This window comes from Ambystoma mexicanum, chromosome 7q (assembly GCF_040938575.1).
Source record: "Ambystoma mexicanum isolate Mex_15411 chromosome 7q, UKY_AmexF1_1, whole genome shotgun sequence".
Taxonomy (NCBI): Eukaryota; Metazoa; Chordata; class Amphibia; order Caudata; family Ambystomatidae; genus Ambystoma; species Ambystoma mexicanum.
Window position 1 is genome coordinate 49,543,632 of NC_090941.1, and position 15,308 is coordinate 49,558,939.

The window sequence follows — 15,308 nt, forward strand, 5'->3', positions numbered from 1 at the left end:
CTTCTGATCTGACACTAGAACAACAGGAGGAGTGCAAATCTTTGTTAAATCAGTTTGCCCCTCTGTTTTCTCAGACACCTGGCCTGACACTTTGGGGCCAGCATGATATTATCACTGGTGACTGTCTACCTGTGAAAAGCAGGGGTTGCAGGATGTCAGACCATGTAAGAACCCACATAAAGGAAGAGGTCAAGAAGATGCTTGATCGTGGGGTAATTAAACCATCTAAAAGTCCATGGGCTAGTCCCGTTGTACTAGTGTCAGAGACAGGATCCAAGGAATTGAGATTTTATGTGGACTATAGAGCTCTTAATGCAGTCACCACAACTGATGCCCATCCTTTACAAAGGACAGATGAGATGATGGATAAACTTGGTTCAGCCAAGTTCCTCAGTACATTTGACCTAACCACAGGCTATTGGCAAATAGCTCTGACAGACCATGCCAAGGAGAAAACTGCATTTTCAACCCCCGGAGGACTCTACCAGTTTAAGGTTATGCCTTTTGGACTAAAGAATGCACCTGCTACATTCCAAAGGATGGTAAATCATGTTCTGAATGGTATGGAGGACTTCTGCATGGCATACTTGGATGACATTTGAGTGTTCAGCCCTACTTGGAACAAACATATTGACCACTTAGGATATGTTTTGCACGTTCTTGAGCATGTTAATCTGACTAAAAAGGCTAGAAAATGTAAAATTGGTCAGAGTAAAGTGGTCTACCATGGACATGAGGTTTGGAGGAGGTGAAATCAGGCCATTGCCTAGCAAAGCACAAGCTGTACAAGACTGGGCCACCCCTAATACTCAGACCCAAGTGAGAGCCTTTCTAGGTCTCACTGGTTACTATAGGAACTTCATTGAGAACTATGGGACCATTGCTTCTCCCTTGAATGTGATCTCCTCAGCCAAATTCCCCAAGAAGGTCAGGTGGAATGAAGAGTGCACTAAGGCATTTGAAGGAGTTAAGAAAGCCCTTTGTCAAGCTCCAGTCTTGAGAGCTCCTGACTACAACCAATCCTTTATTGTACAGACAGATGCTTCCAATACACGTATAGGTGCTGTTCTGAGTCAGTTTGATGAGAAAGACAGGGAACACCCAATTTGCTTCATCAGTAGAAAACGGAAGGCCCCTGAAACAAGGTAGGCAACCATAGAACGTGAATGTTTTGCTATTGTGTGGTCTTTGAAGAAGTTTAGACCATACTTGTATGGATCTACTTTTGTAATTCAGACAGTCCACCAACCCTTGAGATGGTTAATGTAGATGAAGGGGGAAAATCATAAATTGTTAAGATGGCCTATCAGCCTTCAGGGGTTTGATTTTACCATAGAACACAGGTCAGCGTGTAATCACCAAAATGCTGATGGTCTCTCCAGAAAATATGACCGACTGGAGTAAGTAGATTCATTCAGGGGTGGATTAAATCATCTTGTGCCTTAGTCTGGGGTGGACGAGTCTTTGGGAGAATTCTGAGAAATGTGCTAATTCCTCTCTACCTTAGAGACACCCAGCACTTTTGCTGGACTCTAGGACTTTTTCATTTTGAATCGGGAGAGAGTGAGACCTTTTTCCCACTCTCTCATGTATTTTTCTGTGATTTGAACTCTGTGTTTTTGGAGTCTGACAAACTCCAAATGCATCTTTTTGCATTGTGTCACACAGCACCTTCAGTGCAGTGACACAGGGTAGCCTTTCAGATTTCCCAAGGTTTAAATACCTTACTCTGGGATTAAATACTGTTTCCCAGAGCAGTAAAGTGAAACTGACTTTACTTTACATTGTAACTTTCTAGACCCAGCACACACTATTTTACAATAGGGTGCTGGAGGGGTTACCTAGTAGCCTTTTGTCTAGCTTCTCATGTAAACATTTTTATGTCACCGTTTACACAATTAATGGCTGGTGGCAGTGGTTACTTTTTACTACTGTGTTGTGTTTTCGCCACGGGCTGCGTTCGCAGCCACAGTAAAGCACCCATAAGTCCACTGTGTAGTTGTGGGATTGCTTGTTAGTTTATGATTAGTGTATTACCTTGGAAGAAGTCTTTAGAGAGAGGGCCCTCACTTAGTGTGAGGTGTCTGTCCCTAGGGGAGGGATGATGTGCAGGGCTGGGGGTAGAGCAATGTCACAATTACTAGGGCCACATTGCTGTGAGGAGCTATTTCTTGGGGGGCGTGAACCCCTCTAATATTTATTCGACCTTAAGGGAAGTGTGTGGGCCCTAAGTTGTTGACTACTTGCTATGTTTAAAATGACATTTACATAGGTATCACAGTGTAATTCTAAAAAGAACGCACTTTTGATAGGGCCAGAGATTAAAATAAGGCTGGATGGGGTCAGTGGTCCAGCCTTATGGTGGTCTTGTCGTAACGTTTTTTACAGACCACAGGTTGCTTTGGAAGTTCAAAGGCCAATGTCCATATTGCTGAAAAGGAGGGGTTGGAGAGTCACTTTCAATCGTATCCCTACATGTTCTTTGGGATATCCTGTTAGAGGAGGTCGACCGGTTTCGATGACTTCCTAGTTTGTCATCTTCTTTAGGACCAGATGGTTGACTCTGTCTTGCATGAGATCAGTGTTTCTGGTGGATGCAGGGATGTGTCACCCCATCTACCTAGGGAGGAACCAAAAACTAGTTTGGTATGCAATCCTGCGGTAAGTATTTCTTCTTTTTTACATATTAGCCTACATGGGATAGTTCTCATAAAGTCATTACTTCTTGTCTATTGACATTACAGGATGGAATCAGTTTTCCACAACGCTTCATGCTGCAATATCAATTCCATAACATGTTATCACACTCTGATGGAGTTTACTTCATAACACAGACCAGATGGTGAAGGTCTGTGTGTTTTTGGTTGACGGCTGTCCAGTCATTCACATGTCATTGGGGTCTGGAACGAACCCGTTTGGGTCAAGGCACCCCAGGCAGATAAAAGTAAAAGACAACAAGTGCCTGTCACAAAACTACCAGGGTGCCTACCTGTGAATTGTATTCTTTAGTTCGTTTTATTGTGTCTAGTAGCACTACCCGGGCATCCCCCTGTGGTTTGCTGGTCCTGCGGGTGCCAGCAGTGTGTGAGGGGGTGCTGCGGGTTTTACCAAGTGCGTGCGGCATGCGTGTGGTCTATACAGAAGAGCCTAGACAGTATTTGCTCTATTGACAAGATTCTCAGGAGTATTTTAGAAATATTTTTTAGAAAAGCTGGCCCTTTCTTCACATCACACAGTAGCTATTTTGGCATGTCTATACATTCATATTCCCAACATTTTGCCCGTTATGCTTTGTGTGCTCTATGTGTATTCACACATTCAAGCAATGATCATATACTTATTTTATGCGGGCACCGTGCTCATATTCACGTCGTGAGGTCATCGTGCATGCATGGTACGATAAATCGTGTGTGTCCAGAGGTAGAACCCTCCCTGCTCAGCGGGGGACCAACCGTGTGCACCCACGATGTGGCGTAGTTGTATACACGGGGGTTGCTTTCAGATGTCACGATCGTTCGCCTGGTGCAGTCGGCATGGGGTTTACCGTATGAATCGCTGAGTGGACCGAGCTGGAAGTAGCACGCAGCGTTCAGTGTTGCTCTCCATGTCTTCCAAACAAGATGGCTGCTTGGCAACATCACAGGTTTATTAATGTGACATTTTCTATTTTCATGCCCAGTTTCTGTGGTGGCCATGTTGTAATGGAGCTGAGATGTATTTGGGGCAATAAGAAGAATGGTATGGATGGCCTCAGAGTGCTCTGTTAAGGGGCTGTGTTGTCAACACAGGTTGTCATCAAGAATCTTAAACATGCATGCACATCAACCTGTGAGGTGTTAATGGCGTGGAGTCCCCACAGACGGTCATTTACATTCTGGTCGAGCAGGTAAATCCTCATATGTCCTCATAGGAATATTTTTTCAAAATGAATCTACAAGGGAAGGGGGGCATGTCCTCCCACTGTCAGGTTCATATTCTTGTTTTCTCACTTTCTCTTCCTTTCTTTTGTCTAATGCACAGTAGTTTTGCACAGTAGATTTTTGCAAGGCTTTTGGGCTTCTGAATGGGCATCTTAGTTCTTCCTGTGGTTCTGTGGATGCACATTGAAGTGTTCCTTCTAGCCGTGCCATAAGGATGTTTTTGGTGGGCTTTTACTTCATGAGGGCAAGGTCATGCCACTGTATCTCCTCATTCAGGCCCTTCGTTACAGTGTCTAGTCGAAAAATCCATAGTTGTTTACGTTTCAGTAGCAATTCACCAAAGTTCCCTCCCAGTCTGGGTGGCCTGAGCTTTTCCAGTATGGTCCAATTGAAGTCATCCTGTGTATGCCCATATGTTGTAAAGTGGTCAACCAGTGGAGCGGTCAGTTTCTTCATTCGAATGCAGGATTTATGCTCAATCAGTCTGGCCTTGACCTCTCGGCTCGTCATGCCTATGTATCTCAGATGGCATGGGCAGGTAATGAGGTAGATGACTCCTTTTGATTTGCAATTGGTGAAATGTCTCTGCTCCCAACGTCTCCACCATCATATTTCAATATTTTTGCTTCTGGTGGTTTGGGCATACATCGTGCACCCTCCCCAAGGAGCGTGGCCCGTGGGTTTTGTTGCATTCCAGATCGTATGGTCTCTTCTGATGGGCTCATTTTCCTTGAGTGTATGTACTAGGCTATCCCTCAGATTTCTTCGTCTTTTGATGGCGAATGATGGCTTGGGTAGGGAACTAGATCCATTGTTCAGAATGGGCCATTATTTTATTATTTCACTCTTAAGGGTGTTGAACAAAGGAGAGTAACTAATTACTGCCGTTATTTCCTCTCTCTTGGTGTCATTCACATGCTGTTCCAGCGTAATCTCCCTGGGTATATTTCTTGCTTGCTTGCATGTGTCATGGACAATTTTGTTGCTGTAGCCTCTATTGATCAGTTGTTTTTTCAGGGCTCCTGATTGTTCTTTGTAGTCTTCGGCTTTCGTGCACGTCATGCGGTATCTCAGGAACTGGCCGAAGGGTAGGTTGTCCCTTAGTGCTCGTGGGTAGTAGCTGCTATATTGCAGAAGCAAGTTTCTGTTGTTTTTTTTCTTTTAGACTTTGGAGATTAGTTTTTCTTCCTGAGCTATTATGTGAAGGTCTAAGAAGTGGATTTCCTTCTTGTTTGATTCGATGGTGAACTTCAGGTGAGCATTACAGGTGTTAAGCCACTGATGAAAGGCTGTAAATTCCTCATGTGTGATTTGGAAGATTATGAAGACATTGTCGATGTACCTCTTCCACACCCTTATTTTGATGGAGAAGGGATTTGCTCTTGCATAAACATTTTTCGGTTTTGAAATAATCAACATATAATTAGGCCAGGCTTGGCACAAAGGTTGCCCCCATCGCCGTTCCTGATATTTGTTGAAAGAAGGTGTCCTCAGATAAAAAGAAGTTCCTGGTCAGGGCAATTTCCGCCAGCTGTGTAATAAAGCCAGCGTGTCCTGGTGATAGCTTAGGGTCAGCCATGAGTGTTCTTCTAACCATTTCCACTGTTTCTGTTTGCGGGATATTAGCATGCAGGCCCTCGATGTCCATGGTGACTAGCCACTGGTTGTCCGGGTCAAAATGCAGTGTGGTGAGTAAGTTCAGAATCGCAGTTGAATTTTTCACATAGGATGTCATCTTAGGTATTTTCTCTCGTATGAACCTGTCAACATACTGTGAGAGTGGTTCTAGTATTGATTTAATTCCCAACACTATTGGTCTACCCGGAGGAGGAGACATCCCTTTGTGCACTTTGGGTAGTGCGCAGAAAGCAGGGAGCCTGGGGTGGGTTGGTTGAGGAAAGCAGCCTCTTTATTGTTGATGTATTCCTTATTCAGGGCTTCCTCCACAATGGGCCCAATCAGTCTTCACAGTGACAGGGTAGCGTCTCCTGTTAATGGTCGATAGCTGTTAATGTCGCTGATCAAAGTGTTCACTATCTGCTGGTAGTCAACGTTGTTCATTATCACGGTTGTTCCTCCTTTGTCCGCTGGTTAGATTGATATTTTATCGTTGCTTGATAGAGTCTTGAGGGCTTCCAGTTCATCTTTACTGCAGTTGTTGTGCACAAACCGGAAATCTTTCTCGAGTGTTTCTAGTTTTTTGAACAGGGACTGTTAGAAAGTTGCGCATCCTGGGGTATTGCTCACGGTTGGTGGAAAGAATTGTGAAGCTGGGCGCAAGTCTGTAAATTTGCTATCCTCTTTTTCTGTGATGTTCTGGAAGAATTGCTTCAGTCTTATTTTTCTAAAAAAATGCGTGATCTTGATTTGTTTTTTGAACGGGTCATAGCGCGCCGTGGGCACAAAAGAGGGACCTCTTCCCAGGATTTTCATTTCTGCTCGTGTCAGAACGTGGGTGGAGAGGTTCATGATCAATGAAAGTTGGGCTGCTGGAAATCTTGTCCTCTGCTGCTGGTGGTCATTGGGGAGAAGGTTTGCCATATGGGCCTGCCACGCTGGTTCCCTCGTGGGCCTAAAAAAGGGCCATTATTGGCTCCTTGTCTTTGGGCTTTAATACTTGGGAATGGTCCGGTAGTGTTGAATTGGACACCATGTCGTTGACATTGTTGTGCTCTTGCTTCATCGTCTGAACTTAAGCTCCAGTTATTGGAGGAGCCTGATCTGTTGCTGAGGTATTGTCTTCCTCCCATCAATTGGTTTTGTAGATAGGCATTTTTCCTTGCCAGCTTGGCTTCATCTGAGTAATATTCTTCAGACGCGTAGGGGTATACCGTTTCGAGAGTGAAGGCTGCCATGTCTTTTTTAAGTTTATTGATCTTTTTGGTGAGGTTAATCTCATGGAATTCCTTCATGGCAGTTTCCAGAGCTGCAAGTTTGACATTGTAGATCTCCAATTCAATGTTGGTCTTACTGGTGTCGAGTTTGGCTTGGATGTCTCTCATGAGATTTTCTCAGACAGTTTTGTCTGTATTGATGATTGAAATTAGCCAGTCTCTTGTGCACTTGTTTGCGATGAAGGACAAGTCTTTTCTAAATTGGAGGTCATCGAGGAAGATTCTCGGTTCTATGTGTATGATTAGTCCACTTGGAGCTGCATGTGCCAGTAGGTATTCCACCATGAGAGCCCCATGTAGCTCTGTTCAAATACCTTTTTTCCTCAGGGCCTCAATCTCATTCCATTCATCATTGTTAGTGATAGCTTGTGCCGTTGCATTCGTGCCTAGTAGGGAAGGATTAGTCAGAATACCTTCCACAAGTTCTCTGCGAAGGCCAGGTAGTTGTTTTCTGCCATCACAAGGTTTGGTGTGGTAGGGTGTGGGATATAAGCAGGATCAAGGTGTGGGGATCTTGATCCAACCTGTAGAGAGTTTGGGGGTGTGAGTTTGGGGTGGAAGGGTGCTTCCACCTCGGTTACTGAATATTTGTTCCCAGCGGCAGTCGCAGCTGCACAAATTATACAGAATTTACAATCAGAGAGAAGATAGTAGGTATATCATTCAGCCTGACGTGTTAGATACGATATGTTTTATCACACATAGAACACATCTAGGAGCCCACTGTGTAGTCGTGGGATTGCCTTTCAGTTTACGATTAGGGTATTACCTTGGAAATAGTCTTTAGAAAGAGGGCCCTCACTTAGTGTGAGGTGTCTGTCCCTAGGGGAGGGATGACGTGCAGGGCTGCGGGTAGAGCAATGTCACAATCACTAGGGCCGCTATTTCTTGGGGGGCCGTGAACCCCTCTAATATTTATTCGACCTTCAGGGAAGTGTGTGGGCCCTAAGTTGTTGACTACTTGCTATGTTTAAAATGACATATACATAGGCATCACAGTGCAATTCTAAAAAGAATGCCCTTTTGGTAGGGCCAGAGACTAAAATAAGGCTGGATGGGTTCGGTGGTCCAGCCTTAGGGTGGTCTCGTCGTAAAGTATTTTACGGACCACAGGTTGCTTTTGAAGTTCAAAGGCCAATGTCCATATTGCTGAAAAGGAGGGGTTGGAGAGTCACTTTTAATCGGTATCCCTGCGTGTTCTTTGGGATATCATATTATAGGAGGTTGATCGATTTCGATGACTATCTAGTTTGTCATCTTCTTCAGGACCAGATGGTTGTCTCAGTCTTGCATGAGATCAGCGTTTTGTGTGGATGCGGGGATGTGTCACCCCATCTACTTAGGGAGAAACCAAAAAGTAGTTTGGTATGCATTCTTGAGGTAAGTATTTCTTCTTTTTTACATATTAGCCTACTTGGGATAGTTCTCATATAGTAAATACTTCTTGTCTATTGACATTACAGGATGGAATCAGTTTCCCACAAGTCTTCATGCTGCAATATCAATTCCATAACATGTTATCACACCCTGATGGAGTTTACCTCATAACACAGACCAGATGGTGAAGGTATGTGTGTTTTTGGTTGACGGCTGTCCAGTCATTCAGAGATCATTGGGGTCTGGAACGAATCTGTTTGGGTCAAGGCACTCCTAGCAGATAAAAGTAAAAGACAACAAGTGCCTGTCACAAAACTGCCAGGGTGCCTATCTCTGAATTGTATTCTTTAGTTCGTTTTATTGTGTCTAGTAGCACTACCGGGGCGTCCCCCCGCGGTTTGCTGGTCCTGCGGGTGCCAGCGGTGTGGGAGGGGGTGCTGCAGGTTTTACCAAGTGCGTGCAGGATGCATGTGGTCTATACAGAACAGCCTAGACAGTATATGCTCTATTGACAAGATTCTCAGGAGTATTTTAGAAATATTTTTTAGAAAAGCTGCGCCTTTCTTTACATCACGCAGTAGCTATTGAGGCATGTCTATAAATTCATATTCCCAACATGTTGCCCATTGTGCTCCGTGTGCTCTGTGTGTATTCACACATTCAAACGATTATCATATACTTATTTTGTGTGGGCACCGTGCTCATATTCACATCGCAAGGTCATCGTGCATGCATGGTATGATTAATCGTGTGTGTCCAGAGGTAGATCCCTCCCTGCTCAACGGGGGGACACGTGAAGGTCTAGTTACTTCAACGTGCTCCTATAAAAAATGTATGGAATGAGTTGTAAAGTTTTACACGGTGTTGGGACCATATCCACAATTGTGGATGATTTACATCTAGCCGGAAGAATACCGGACCTCTTGCAGCCTAAACAGTTTGACTTAACTAACATCGTGGAGACCCCAAGAGGGGTTAATAACTGTTCTGATCGAGGTAAGAAGCCACATTTAGGGCCTCATTACGAGGTGGGCGGAATGGGTTAAATGGCACCGGTAATGGTGCCGGTAAACCCATTCAGCCCTATTACGAGGTTTCCTTGTGGAACCCGCTCTGAACGTCTGGTCAGACCAGACATCCTTTGCAGGTCCCGCAAGGGGACCAGGGAGCTAATAACGGGCCTGTTAATAACAGTCCCGTTACTATCTCCCTCCCCATTCCCATTGAGCCCTATGGGGGCTCAAATGGGAATTGGGATAGGTTTTTTGAATGAGGAATTACCGGGTCCTCCAGGGTTGGAATGACCCGGTAATTCCTCATTCAAGGAACCCAGACCCGAGTTTGGAGGCAGGTATGGCGCTAATAGCACCATGGCTACCTCCAAACTCGTATTGAGGCCCTTAGTGGCACTTTTGATCTGGCACTTTACAATTTGGACTAAGTATTAGATATACAGTTCCACTCCGGAACTTTTAACGTTTCCTCCTTCATGTGAGGCAGGTGAGTACCAATGTCTGTAGATTAATGACCAATCTAACGATTCCTTTGTTCCATAAATTTGTTTATAGGAGCACGTTGAAGTAACTAGACCTTCACGTTGGAACATGCCCAAAGCCTACTCTGAATGTACAGTAATATATTAATGTCCACAGTGTCGCAGCTATTTAAGTCGCCTGAGGGTGTAGGAACTGTCTGTGTGCCATCTCCAATCGGTCTTTACTTATTCTGAGAAACCTAAGAGTGTGTCATTCTGAAGTGTATTTGAATGTTGCTTTTATATTGCTTCTTCTGAAGAAGGCTTGCTTAAATGACTGGTAAATAAATTAATAATTGTTTTATCAAGAAACCTTAAGTCTCAGTGTTTATTTGAATACTTGTCACTGTGAATCTCTTCGTAACTCCACTACTGCATTGACCCCTCTTGAGATAAGCCTGGCTGCTAAGCCACACTACCAACCTGTGTAGTTCAGACTTATCCCAAAAGTTGGGTTCCTATTGACAGGTGGCTGGGGTTGTTGTAGTGCACCCAAAGGGTACTACCCCAAATCTTTATAACAATGCTCCTTTATATATAAATGGGATTAAAAACGCCATGGGCCCAGACTTGCACAGGAATCTATTTCAGAGAATTTCGATTGCCAGCTGAGCCAAGATTCTGAGAAACCTAAGAGTGTGTCATTCTGAAGTTTATTTGAATGTTGCTTTTATATTGCTCCTTCTGAAGAATGACTGGCAAATAAATTAATAATTGTTTTATCACGAAACCTTAAGTCTCAGGGCCTTGTTACACGGAAGGCGTAAGGGTTAACGGTCACCGGTAATGGTACTGGTGACTGTTAACCCTTACCGCCTTACTACGAGGTCCCTTTGCGGGTTGGTACTTTAACGCCTGCCTTTTAGCAGGCGTTAAAAACAAAACCCTCAAAGGGTCCAGGGTGCTAATTGCGGTACCGTAATTAGCACCTTCCCCATTCCCATTATGCCCTATGGGGCAAAAATGGGAATGGGGAATGGCAATGGGGGAAGGGGGAATTACCGCCCCGCCAACCCTGGAATAGGGAGGTAATTCCCCTTTCCACCAAGGCAGTTCCGGTATTTTACCGGCATGGACCAAGGTGCTAATAGCACCTTGGTCCTCCGCCTACCGTGTAATGAGGCCCTCAGTGTTTATTTGAATACTTGTCACTGTGAATCTCTGTGTAACTCCACTACTGCTCACATTGACCCCTCTTGACATAAGCCTGGCTTCTAGGCCACACTACCAACCTGTGTAGTTCAGACTTATCCCAAAGGTTGGGTCCCTATTGCCAGGAGGCTGGGGTTGCTGTAGTGCACCGTAAGGGTATTACCCCAAATCTTTACCTAACAATGCTCCTTTATATATAAATGGGATTAAAAACGCCCTGGGCCCAGACTTGCACAGGAATCTATTTCAGAGAAATTAGATTGCAAGCTGAGCCAACCATTTCACTTTCTCTTCCATTTATTTTTCATTACCCTACTTTCTGGTGCCTCCACTCACTTTCTGTTTGTTGATAATGTACCACACTTTCTACTGGCTTTGTCTCATTCCCCTTTTATCCCCCCATTGTTTTCCTTTTTCTTCTACAGGAAGGGCAGACGGCCCCAGGATGGTGTTGGCAGGATCACCATAAGCGGAAAGCACCGGCATCAGCACCCCACCCCACAACAAGGAGTGGCAGGTGCAAAAGCAGCATCAGCAACCAGCAATAACACCAGTGGACAGCAGTGTGACAAAGGCAACAGTTTTCACCACTATGATGGCGACAACAACCTGTGAAGCCACAGCTAATCTTCTGCTGGACTTCTCCATGATGAGATTGGCTTAAGCAAAAGCATGTTTGGAAGACCTCTCCCAGCTCTACAGTCCGACTCGGATAAGGCAAGCATCATTGAGGAGCCGCAGGAAGGAGATATGTCCTTTGCCACACCATCGACTTTGCCATCACCGGTCAAGTGGATGGAGAATGCCACCACCTTGTTACTGCTGCAGAGGATGATGCCAACCCTGATGGAGATGATATAGCTGATGGAGATGATGTAGTATGCCCACCGGTGAAGCGCAGGAGATAAGGATGGTTGCAAGAACCATCAGGGAAGGGAGAGTCAAACCAAGTGGAAGATCAGCACCACCATCAACTCAGCCCAAACAGGAGGGAGTGCCAGCACCACCATCAGCATATGCCGGTCCAGAGGTTTCATCAGCACCAGCCCAGCCTAGACCAGAGGGAGCACCGGCACCACCACAGCCCAAAGGACTGAAGCCACTGCCTCCTTTGGTGTCGTTATGGACTTGGGGGTAACAAGCAATGGTGCAACTGCCACCCAAAGCCTCCTGTATTTTGGATGGTAAAATATTTTTCACTGTTCACTGATTATGGTTTTGAAGGTGCGTGTCACAAAATAAACCCACCACACGGTCACAGAAACCTGGGTCCAGAAATGTTGCCAGCCGGTGACATTTTGGCACAAAGGCACACAAGTTCCTCGGAATCCCTTGCATAGAGTGCACCTTCTGTCGCATGTTATCGCGCTCCTCTCCACCATGCACATCAGTGGAAGATTTTCACTAAGTGTCACGGATGGCACTCTGTAAGAGTGGCACAGGTTGTGCTGAAGTAAGGTGGACAGATAAGTACACACACAACAGAAAGTAAAGAGAACAAAGAGCAGGCAAGTGTAGCAAGGAAATAAGGTACAACAGAATGGATGCCCTCTTGGGGTGTATGCAGATATAGGAAAAGAGTATTCCACGGACCTTAGGAAAAACTCCAACCTTCTGCACAGTTTGCTATAACAGAGGCCCACGCTGTTTGCTCATGGCTTGGAACAACAGCTATGGGTGTCTGTAACGCAGAAACGAGACAAGGGAAGGGGCAGAGTTTGCCTGACGGAAACCAAAAGACAAGCTCTGTACAAGGGGTCTATAAACAGTACAAGAGAAGACACTAACAGAAAAATCCAGGAAAAAGGAAGTCGATAAGCAAACTAGCAGAAGGAAATGTAGGGAAAGCCGTATAACAGGATTGGATAGGGATAAAGAACAGAGGGTTGAAAACAAGGAGGAAAGCAAGGGAGCAGCAGTCAGGAACCAGGGGGACTGCAATAACTGAAAGTAAATAATGTAGGAAAACTGTTGTGAATAGCAGAGGGCGGTAGGGAACAAGGTTGAGAGCTCAGAGGAGCAGGAAAGCAATGAGCAAGCCCAAAGGAGCAGGGCTGTAAGGAAGGGAGCCCATAGGGAAAGGGCTTAGGGCAGCGGAGTGAAGCAGGCTGCACGGCAAGGAGCCCAGAAGGGCCGGGCAGCAAGGAGTGAGCAGGGCCGCTGACTGTAGAAGGCTGCAGAGGACTGTAGAGGGCTGCTAGACTGGAAGCCCAGCGGACGAAGGCTGTAGGTTGAAGGCAGCTGAGTGTGATCGGCTGCAAGGCAGGAGCCCGGAAGGACAAAGGCGGAGGCTGGAAAGCAGCAGAGCGTGATCGGCTGCAATGCAGAGAGCCCGGCAGGGCACTGGATTCAAAGCAGGAGTAAGGAGGAACTGCATACAAAGATCCGTAGCTTGAAGCAAAAAGGTGCTGGAAGGACTCTTAATGCAAGAGACTGAGCTCCTGCAGGCAGCAGCTTTTATACCGCCCTGCCCAGCACAGAGGCAGGCTAATTGGTCGCACCTGGATCAGCACACCTGCATACAATCTGCCTCCTCCCTCTCTGTTCCTGAGCTGGTGGAAGCAGAGCTGATCCCTAGGGCTTCTGGGGATTGTAGTTCCGATGATGACAAATAGGAATAGCCAGGAATAGATAGTTATATCCAAGTGCATTGTGGTAAGTGTAGTTTGTTGGGAAAAATAGAAAAGCACCAAAGTCTCGCAAATGGGAAATAAGGTCCAAGAAGTGAATAGCGGTTGATCCAAGAGTTTTCCGTAGATAAAAGAATAACAATTGGTCCATATTGATCGCCAATGTATGCGCCCATGGCGCAGGCATGACACTAAGACCCGGTTCTTGACTGTCCCTAATGCTTGCCTCTTGTGAGGGCCTTAGAACTGTGTAGACTAGGCAAATCATCAACCACTAGATAGTTGACAGATCATTGCCTCCAGGTGCCTTGGCATGCAGAGGTGTCATAATATTGACAATGGAACTGGCAAAAATGACGAGCTTAAAAGCCAGCATGCGTGATTTGGCTGATTTTCGGCTGTTCGAAAATTCAGAGTGGCCGAAAAGTTTGAACTAATCACGCATTCGGTGCTGGGGGCTGCAGGGGTGTCCCCCACACCCTTGCCCACTATATTGTGAGCAGGGGTTGTGGGCGTGGCCTGGCAGCCATCCCAAAAAACTAAAAAAAAATTTAAAAAAAGGGCTGTGGGGAGGAAAAATAATCTTCAGTCTTTTCTCCCTCGAACATTTGGATCGCAGGCTTTCCGAGACAATGATGGTAAAAGTGTCGCTGAAGCATATAGAGGGTCGAGCTCCACCAGGTGATAACCTCTACCGTGATTTGGTGGTGTGGCAGCTTCGTAGTTGCCAAGGCATTACTTGCCCTGTAGGAGTAGCTAAAATGGGCTCATCTCTTCCATGCATACAGCAACATGCCATCTAGGTAACAACCAGATTAAGCACCTGGGCAAACAGGGGATGTGCGTTATTCCCTCCTAGTTAAGGTCAGCACCTAAATTGCTGCCTATGACTGCTGTAACAAAGCCAACATTCGGAGCTTTGGAAAAAAGCCAGTTCTCAATGAGTTGTATGTGCACATCTGCAGCTGTATGTGTAATCTTGTTGAAGCTCTGCATGCAGACCATCACCTGTTGGAGGGGTGTTCTGTGTCCCTTTACAAATGAAACTCAGCGGTTTGTCACTGTTCCGTAGTCTGTCTCTAGCAGTCTTGTCTACATGTCCCTAGTGTGGTGCACGCTATCAGCCTCAGATTCCTCAAGTGCGCTGTGAAGCTATGCTATGACTTGGCTGTGCATCTCAGGGACAGCAGTGTGAGAGAAGTAATGCCAACTTGGGATCTTCCAGCTCAGTGCAGCGCATGTCATGAGTGCACGAAAGCCAGGATTCTCCACACATGAAAATTGCAGCAGGTCCAGAGGCCACAATAGTGCTGTTACAGCCGTGACCTATCAAGCGGCAGGATGCTTGTGGTCATAAAATGCCTGCTTCTACAAGGGCCCCATCCAAATCGGCTGGTGCATGGCAATTTGCTCTTTTTTTCTTCGTGAACTATGGGTTTGCTGTGGCAGGCAGCAATGCAGGTTTTGTCAGTGAGCACATATATGTTCAAGTGCCAGAAATTGATTAGATGCTTGGATATGCAGACCCCTTGACCCTGAAGCCAACCTCACTTATACTTTATCCGAAAGTATCCTTTGTGAATATGTGCCTTGCAAGGTAATGGGCCTAATTTACAAAAGGTTTAGCACAACGCCAAAAAAAAGTACACTTTGTGCCACCCTTTGGTGAGTCAATTTGTGCTTCTTCATGCTGGAGTTGCCCTGGAGTTATATTGTTGCCAGTGAATGACGCCCATTTGGATTTTTGGTGCATCTGCATATGGATAATCTGCCTTGATGTACACTAATAGGAGCTCACTTT